Below are 8,992 nucleotides of genomic sequence, written 5' to 3' on the forward strand. Positions count from 1 at the left end.
AGACTCAGCTCTACCCAATAGCCTACAAACTCCAGTGTTGGAAGCCTCTGGCCAAACAACCAGTAAGACAGAAACATAATCCCACTCATTAAAAAGAAAAAAAAAATGAAATGGCAAAAATTATGTCACAGATGAAGGAGCAAGGTAAAAACCTACAAGACCAAATAAATGAAGAGGAAATAGGCAATCTACTTGAAAAAGAATTCAGAGTAATGATAGTAAAGATGATCCAGCATCTCGGGAATAGAATGGAGGCATGGATTGAGAAAATACAAGAAATGTGTAACAAAGATCTAGAAGAACTAAAGAACAAACAAACAGAGATGAACAACACAATAACTGAAATGAAAAATACACTAGAAGGAATCAATAACAGAATAACTGAGGCAGAAGAACAAATAAGTGAGCTGGAAGACAAAATGGTGGAAATAACTGCTGAGGAGCAGAATAAAGAAAAAAGAATGAAAAGAATTGAAAACCATCTCAGAGACCTCTGGGACAACACTAAATGTACCAACATTCGAATTACAGAGGTCCCAGAAGAAGAACAGAAAAAGAAAGGGTCTGAGAAAATATTTGAAGAGACTATAGTCAAAAACTTCCCTAACATGGGATAGGAAATAGTAACTCAAGTCCAGGAAGCACAGAGAGTCCCATACAGGATAAACCCTAGGAAAAACACACCAAGGCACATCTTAATCAAACTAACAAAAATTAAATACAAAGAAAAAATATTAAAAGCAGCAAGGGAAAAACAAAACATAACATACAAAGGAATCCCCATAAGGTTATCAGCGATTTTTCAGCGGAAACTCTGCAGGCCAGAAGGGAGTGGCAGGATATATTTAAAGTGATGAAAGAGAAAAACCTACAATGAAGATTACTCTACCCAGCAAGGATCTCATTCAGATTCGATGGAGAAGTCAAAAGATTTTCAAACAAGCAAAAGCTAAGAGAATTCAGCACCACCCAACCAGCTTTATATCAAATGCTAAAGAAACTTCTCTAGGTGGGAAACCCAAGAGAAGAAAAAGACCCACAAAAAAACCCCCAAACAATTAAGACAATGGTAATAGGAACATACATATCAAGAATAACCTTGAATATAAATGGATTAAATGCTCCAACCAAAAGACACAGACTGGCTGAATGGATACAAGAAGAAGACCCATATAAATGCTGTCTACAAGAGACCCACTTCAGACCTAGGGACACATACAGACTGAAAGTGAAGGGATGGAAAAAGATATTCCATGCACATGGAAATCAAAAGAAAGCTGGAGTAGCAATACTCCTATCAGATAAAATAGACTTTAAAATAAAGACTGTTAAAAGAGATAAGGAGGGACACTACATAATGATCAAAGGATCAATCCAAGAAGAAGATATAACAATTATAATGTTTATGAACGCAACATAGGAGCACCTCAATACATAAGGCAAATGTTAACAATCATGAAAGGAGAAATTGACAGTAACACAATAATAGTAGGGGAATTTAACACCCCACTTACAATGCTGGACAGATGATCAATATGGAAACTCTGGTCTTAATGACACATCGATCTGATGGGCTTAATATATATAAAACATTCCCTCCAAAAACAGCAGAATACACATTCTTTTCAAGTACACATGGAACATTCTCCAGGCTAGATCACTTGCTAGGTGACAAAACAAATCTCAGTAAATTTAAGAAGACTGAGATCATATCAAGCACATTTTCCAACCATGTCATGAGACTAGAAATCAGCTACACACAAAAAAATGCAAAAAAACACAGAACATGGAGGCTAAACAATATGCCACTAAACAACCAATGAGTCAATGAAGAAATCAAAGAAGAAATTTAAAAATACCTGGAGGCAAATGAAAATGAAAACATAATGATCCAAAATCTATGGGATGCAGCAAAAGCAGTTCCAAGAGGGAAGTTTATAATGATACAAGCCTACCTCAGGAAACAAGAAAAATCTCAAATAAACAACATAACTTTACACCTAAAATAACTGGGGGAAAAAAAAATGAACAAAACCCAAAGTTAGTAGAAGGAAAGAAATCATAATAATCAGAGCAGAAATAAATGAAATAGAGACTAAAAAATTCAATAGAAAATATCAATGAAACTAAGAGCTTGTTCTTTGAAAAGATAAACAAAATTTATACATCTTTAGTCAGACTCATCAAGAAAAAAAGAGAAAGGGCACAAATCAATAAAATCAAAAATGCAAAAGGAGAGGTTACAACTAACACCACAGAAATACAAAGGATCATAAGAGATTACTATGAACAATTATACACCAACAAAATGGACAACCTAGAAGAAATGGACAAATTCCTAGAAATGTACAATGTCCCAGGACTGAACCAAGAAGAAACAGAAAATACGAACAGACCAATTACCAGTAACGAAATTGAATCAGTAACTTTAAAAAAACAAAAAACAAAAATAAAACAAAACAAAAAATCAACCTCCTAGCAAACTCCAGGACCAGGCAACTGTGAAGTGAATTCTATCAAATATTTAAAAAGAGTTAACAACTATTCATCTAAACTACTCAAAAAAAATTTCAGAGGAAGGAACACTTCTGAACTCATTCTATAAGACCAGAATCATCCTGATGTCAAAACCAGACAAAAATACCACAAAAAAGGAAAATTACAGGCCAATATCTGATGAACATAGATGTAAAAACTTTCAATAAAATATTAGCAAACCAAATTCAACAATACATTAAAAGGATCATATACAATGATCAAGTGGGATTTATCCCAGGAAAGCAAGGATTTTTTCAATATCCACAAATCAAGCAGTGTGATACACCACGTTAACAAATTGAAGAATAAAAATCATATGATCATCCCAATAGATGCAGAAAAAGCTTCTGACAAAATTCAACATTCATTTTTAATAAAAACTCTCAACAAAGTGGGTATAGAGGGGAAATATCTCAACATAATAAAGACCATCTATGACAAGGTCACAGCTAACTTCATATTCAATGGTGAAAAGATAAAAGCATTTCCTCCAAGATCAGGATGAAGACAAGGATGCCCACACTCACCACTTTTATTCAACATAGTATTGGAAGTCCTAGTCACAGCAATCAGACAAGAGAAATAAATAAAAGGAATCCAAACTGGAAAGGAAGAAGTAAGACTACAACTGTTTGCAGATGACATGATACTATATAGAGAAAATTCTAAAGGAACCACAAAAAAATACTAGAACCAGTTAATAAATTTGGTAAAGTTGCAGGATATGAAGTTAATATGCTGGAATCTGTTGCATTTCTATATGCTGACAATAAACTACCAGAAAGAGAAATTAAGAAAACAATCCCATTTACAGTGACATCAAAAAGAATAAATTACCTAGGAATAAATCTAACTATGGAGGTAAAAGACCAGTACTTGGAAACTATAAGAATGATGAAAGAAATTGAAGAAAATACAAACAGATGGAAAGATATACTGTGCTCATGGATTGGCAGAATTAATATTGTTAAAGTAACCATACTATTTAAGGCAATCTAAGATTCAATGCAGTATCTATAAAAATATCATAGGCATTTTTTCCAGAACCAGAACAAATAATTCTAAAATTTGTATAGAAACACAAAAAACACCAAATAGGCAAAATAATCTTGAAAAAGAAAAACAAAGCTGGAGTGATCACACGTTCTGATTTCCAACTATACTACAAAGCTACAGTCACCAAAACAGTATGGTACTGGCACAAGAACAGACACATAGATCCGTGGAATAGAATAGAGTGCCCAGAAATGAATCCACACTTATATGGGCAATTAATTTACAACAAAGGAAGCAAGAATATACAATGGGGAAAAGACAGCTTCCTCAATAAATGGTGTTGGGAAAACTAGACAGATACATGCAAAAGCACCAAACTGGACTACCTTCTCACACAATATATAAGAATAAACTCAAAATGAATTAAAGATTTAAATGTAAGACGTGAAACTTAAAACTTCTAGAAGAAAACATAGGCAGTAAACTCTTCGACATCTGTCTTAGCAATGTTGTTGCAATGTGTCTCCTCAGGCAAAGGGGAACAAAAGCAAAAATAAACATATGGGACCACATCAAACGAAAAAGCTTTTGCACAGTGAAGGAAACTATCAACAAAATGAAAAGGCCACCTACTGAATGAGAGAAGATATTTGCAAGCGATATAGTCAACAAAGGGTTAATATTCAAAATATACAAAGAACTCATGCAACTCAACATCAAAAAACCAAACATCCTGATTAGAAAATGGGCAGAGAAACTGAATAGACATTTTTACAAAGAAGACATGCAGATGGCCACCAGGCAGAGGAAAAGATGTTCAACATCACTAATCATCAGAGAAATGCAAATTAAAGCCACAATGATATATCACCTCACACCTGTCATAATGACTATTATCAAAAAGACAACAAATAACAAGTGTTGGCAAGGATGCGGAAAAAAGGAACCCTCGTGTACTATTGGTGGGAATGTAAATAGGTGCAGCCACTATGGAAAACATTACGAAGATTCCTCAAAAAATTAGAAATAGAACTACCTTACAATTCAGTAGTTCCACTCCTGGGTATTTTTCCAAAGAGCACAAAAACGCTAATTTGAAAAGATATATGCAGCTCTGTGTTCATTGCAGCATTATTTACAACATCCAAGATATGGAAACAACCTAAGTGCTCACTGATTGCTGAATGGATAAAGAAGATGATACATTAAATGGAATATTATTCAGCCATAAAAAATGAAATCTTGCAATTTGCAACAACATGAATGGACCTGGAGGGTATTATGCTAAGTGAAATAAGTCAGACAGAGAAACTGTATGATTTCACTTACACATAGAACCTAAGAAATGGACAAACATAACCAAATGGAAACAGAGTCATAGATATAAAGAACAAACAGATGGTTGCCAGAGGGGAGGCTGGTGAGGAGATGAGAGAAAAAGGTGAGGAAGATGAAAAGGTACAAACTTCCAATCACAAAATAAATGAGTTACAGTTATGAAATGCAGTGTGGGGAACAGAGTCAATAATTATGTAATATCTTTTATGGTGACTGATGGTAACTAGACTTGTGATGATCATTTTGAAATGTATAGAAATATCACATCACTATTTCGTGTAATAAGAACTAACGTAGTGTTGTAGGTCAATTATACTTTGAAAATAAAGGAACAAACAAACAAACAAAGAAAAAGAGATCAGATCTGTGGTTCCCAGAAGCAGGGTGTGGAAAGAGGGGGAACTGGATGAAGGTAGTCAAAGGTATAAACTTCCGGTTATAAGTTAAATAATTACTAGTGATGTAATGTACAACATGATCAATATAATTAACACTGCTATATGTTATATATGAAAATTGTTAAGAGAGTAAATCCTGAGTGTTCTCATCACAAGGAAAAAAATTTTTTTTCTATTTTAAAAATGTATCTATGTGAGAGGATGGATGTTCCTTTAATTTATTGTGGTCATCATGTCATGATGTATGTAGGTTAAATAATTATGCTGTGCACCTTAAACTTTTCAGTGTTGTTATGTCAATTATATCTCAATAAAACTGGAAGGGCAAAAAAAGAACTTAAAAAACTAAAACTAAAAATAAAATAATAACAATACCAAATCTTAGAAAAGATGAAGAGAAACAATCTGTCATACATTGCTGGTGGGAATGTAAGATGGTACAGCTAGTCTGGAATTTAGCTTGATAATTTCTTTAAAAAGTAAACATATATTTATAATATTTACAACTCAGTAATTGCACTCCTGGGCATTTATCCCAGAGAAATGAAAACTGACATCCACACAAAAACTTGGATACAAATGTTCCCAGCAGCTTTATACGTAACAGCGAAACCTGGTAACGACCAAAATGTCAATAGGCAAATGGTTTAAACCAACTGGTACATCCATACCATGAATGAACTATTATACATGAAGCTACTTGGGTGGATCTCAAGGATTTTTAAAAAGTGAAGAAAAAAAAGCACATCTCAAAAAGATCACATACTGTGTGATTCCATTTAACATAACATTGTGAAAGTGGCAAAATGAGATAAAAACAGATTAGTGGTTGCCAAGAGTTAAGGATAGTGGAGGGGATGGAAGTGGGTACACCTATAATAGGATAGTATGAGGGAGTTGTTTGTGGAGATGGAATAGTTCTGAATCCTCATTGTGGTGCTGGTTATACAAATATACACTTTCAGTAAAATGTCATAGAAATTTCCACACATTGTACTAATGTCAATTTCCTGGTTTTAATATTGTACTATAGTCATTTATGGTGTTCGGGGAAAACTATGTGAAGGGTACATGGAACCTATCAGTACTATTTTTGCAACTTTCTATAATTGCTTAAAAATAAGGAGTTTAAAAAAAGGACTATCTTCTTGGAGCAACTCACCAGATGAAGGTGACAAATAACTGAGAACTTCAAGAAATCCTAGTATGTTAGCTCCTTGCTAGCATAATTGAAACTCTTTCCTGACCTGTGGACATGATATTTGTTTTAACCCACCTGATACAAATATATGAATTCATTTCTCCCTCTCCAGTGTGCAAACTTTCAATTGTTAATTAGTATAACCCACTCAAACTTAGGTTTCTAGCAACCCCCCACCCTGAGTTTTTCTCCTCCAGCCAATTACTTACTGAAACAAATGCCATTCTTTTACTGGTCTAGGTCCCATTCTCTGGCAAGTAAATCAACTCAGGGCTCACTTTATTGACCACTTTTGTGGCCATCACATTTCCTTTATCACCACAAAAGATCTGAAGCATTTGATGGCCCTCATGGCCTGTATAAACAGATGGGAACTTACTGTTCCAGGAGATGAACTTGGTACAGTGTTGGGGGAAGGTGGTTTATGGGTGACAGAAAGTGCAGCTAAGGAAGAGCCAAGGACAGTGTCCAGGGGAAAAAGCCAGTATACCAAAGGTCACTTCGGCAGCAAAAATGTAATGCTAAGAGGGCTGGACAGAGAAGTAGAAACCAAAGAAAGATGTGGCAAAGGAAGGAATGGGAAGCCATCCAAGCAGAGCAAAGGCTCAGTATGGTTGTTGGAGATGGAGCCTCCCTGAGGCGATGGATGGAAAGAAGCTGGCAATGGTGCCAAGCCAGCTGAGATGCTTGTAATAATGATTAAATAATCACAGTTACCATTTACTGAACATTTATTTTGTTTCAGGCATTGTAAGTGCTTTTTTTTTTTAATCAGTCATCAATTTTATACACATCAGTGTATACATGTCAATCCCAATCGCCCAATTCAGCACACCACCATCCCCACCCCACCGCGGTTTCCCCCCCTTGGTGTCCATACGTTTGTTCTCTACATCTGCGTCTCAACTTGTGCCCTGCAAACCGGTTCATCTGTACCATTTTTCTAGGTTCCACATACATGCGTTAATATACGATATTTGTTTTTCTCTTTCTAACTTACTTCACTCTGTATGACAGTCTCTAGATCCATCCATGTCTCAACAAATGGTAAGTCCTTTTTTTAAGCTCACAATAATTTTATGAAATAGGTACGCATTATCTCCAGTTTTAAATTAGGAAACTGAAGCCCAAGGGGTTGAAAAACTTATCCAAGACCTCATATCTGGAAAGTGGAGCAGGTGTTCAAAGTCACTCTGTTCTGATTCCAAAGCTAATGTCCTTATCCACTACACTTAAACCCACTACCCCTCTCAGATCTCTATGTATTTGATAGTATTTAAACCTATAACTATGTCCATGTCTATGTTTACCTATATCTGCATCACCTGGAACTACTATATCTATATTAAATCCAGAATAGTGGAAAATAAGTTAAAAATCACTACCATGTGAAATATGAATAGGAGAACAAGGCCAAAGGAAAGATACACAGACCACAATGTCCAGTGCAATCACAAAAAATGAGGGTTTCAAACGTGGCATTTTTGCTTCTTGGTACCAAAGTGAAAAGGGAAACATGGTCACTTTCAAAGTTTCTACTTGGGGCAATAAGCTAAGAAGGGTTCATTTTTGGAAGGTTTCATGGAGCAGGTGAATTTGTGTGGTGTCTTTAAAGAAAGGAGGGATGCAGTTTTGTGGAGAGAATATGGTCTTTGTCACTGATTCTCAATCAGAGGTGGCTACTGCTCTGGGATGTTTAACAGAGGCTTTCAAATTGCATCCCCAGTGATTGTGGATCAGACTCCTGGGGGTGTGGCCCTCTGTTGGGAGTTCTGCCATGGGGCACTGTGCTGCCAACGAGAGTGTACTAATGGGAGTGTACAGGTGAGCATCTCCCAGGTGGGTTGAAAGGAAAGGGAGGATAACTCCTGTTCCAGATAAAGGGAGTGGAATGAGTCATTCATTCATTCATTTACTCTAAAAACATTCAGCATGTACCATGAGCAAAGGTAATATGAGATAGGAAAATGAAACATGTACTGTGTTGGAGAATGGATGAGAATTAAGTACTTATGCCTGCCACACATTGTGTTAGGAGCTTTACATGTATTAGTTCATTTAATCTCTACCATAACTTTGTGAAGCAGGAGTAATGTCCATCTCACAGATCAGGAGACTTGAGCTCAGAGAGGTTAAGTAGCTTGCCCAAGGTACCACAACTAAAAAGTGCCAGGATAGAATGAAACTCAGGTGCTTTCTGTGTCTAACCCCAGCCTACTTCCACTCTCTGTTTTCAGGGTCATCCCCTTCTTGAACAACTCCAGGGGCACCATTCCTATTGAATTCTGCAAGTAGTGCCCTAGAACACAACTGGGGAGGGAAATCAAAATGGCTTTGACTAAAGCACACTCTTTCAAGAGGTTTATAGGCTAATTGTGGAATGAAGACCAGTGTGTGCACATTCCTAAAAACAATGTAAAATAACAAAAGAGGAGAATAGAGGTTGGAGGATTCTGCCAGGATTTGGGGTGTGGTATCTGGGAAAGTGTAGAAGAAGCAGTGTTTAAGCTGAACTGAGAAG

The sequence above is a fragment of the Eschrichtius robustus genome, chromosome 1, assembly GCF_028021215.1.
Source record: "Eschrichtius robustus isolate mEscRob2 chromosome 1, mEscRob2.pri, whole genome shotgun sequence".
NCBI classification, from domain to species: Eukaryota; Metazoa; Chordata; class Mammalia; order Artiodactyla; family Eschrichtiidae; genus Eschrichtius; species Eschrichtius robustus.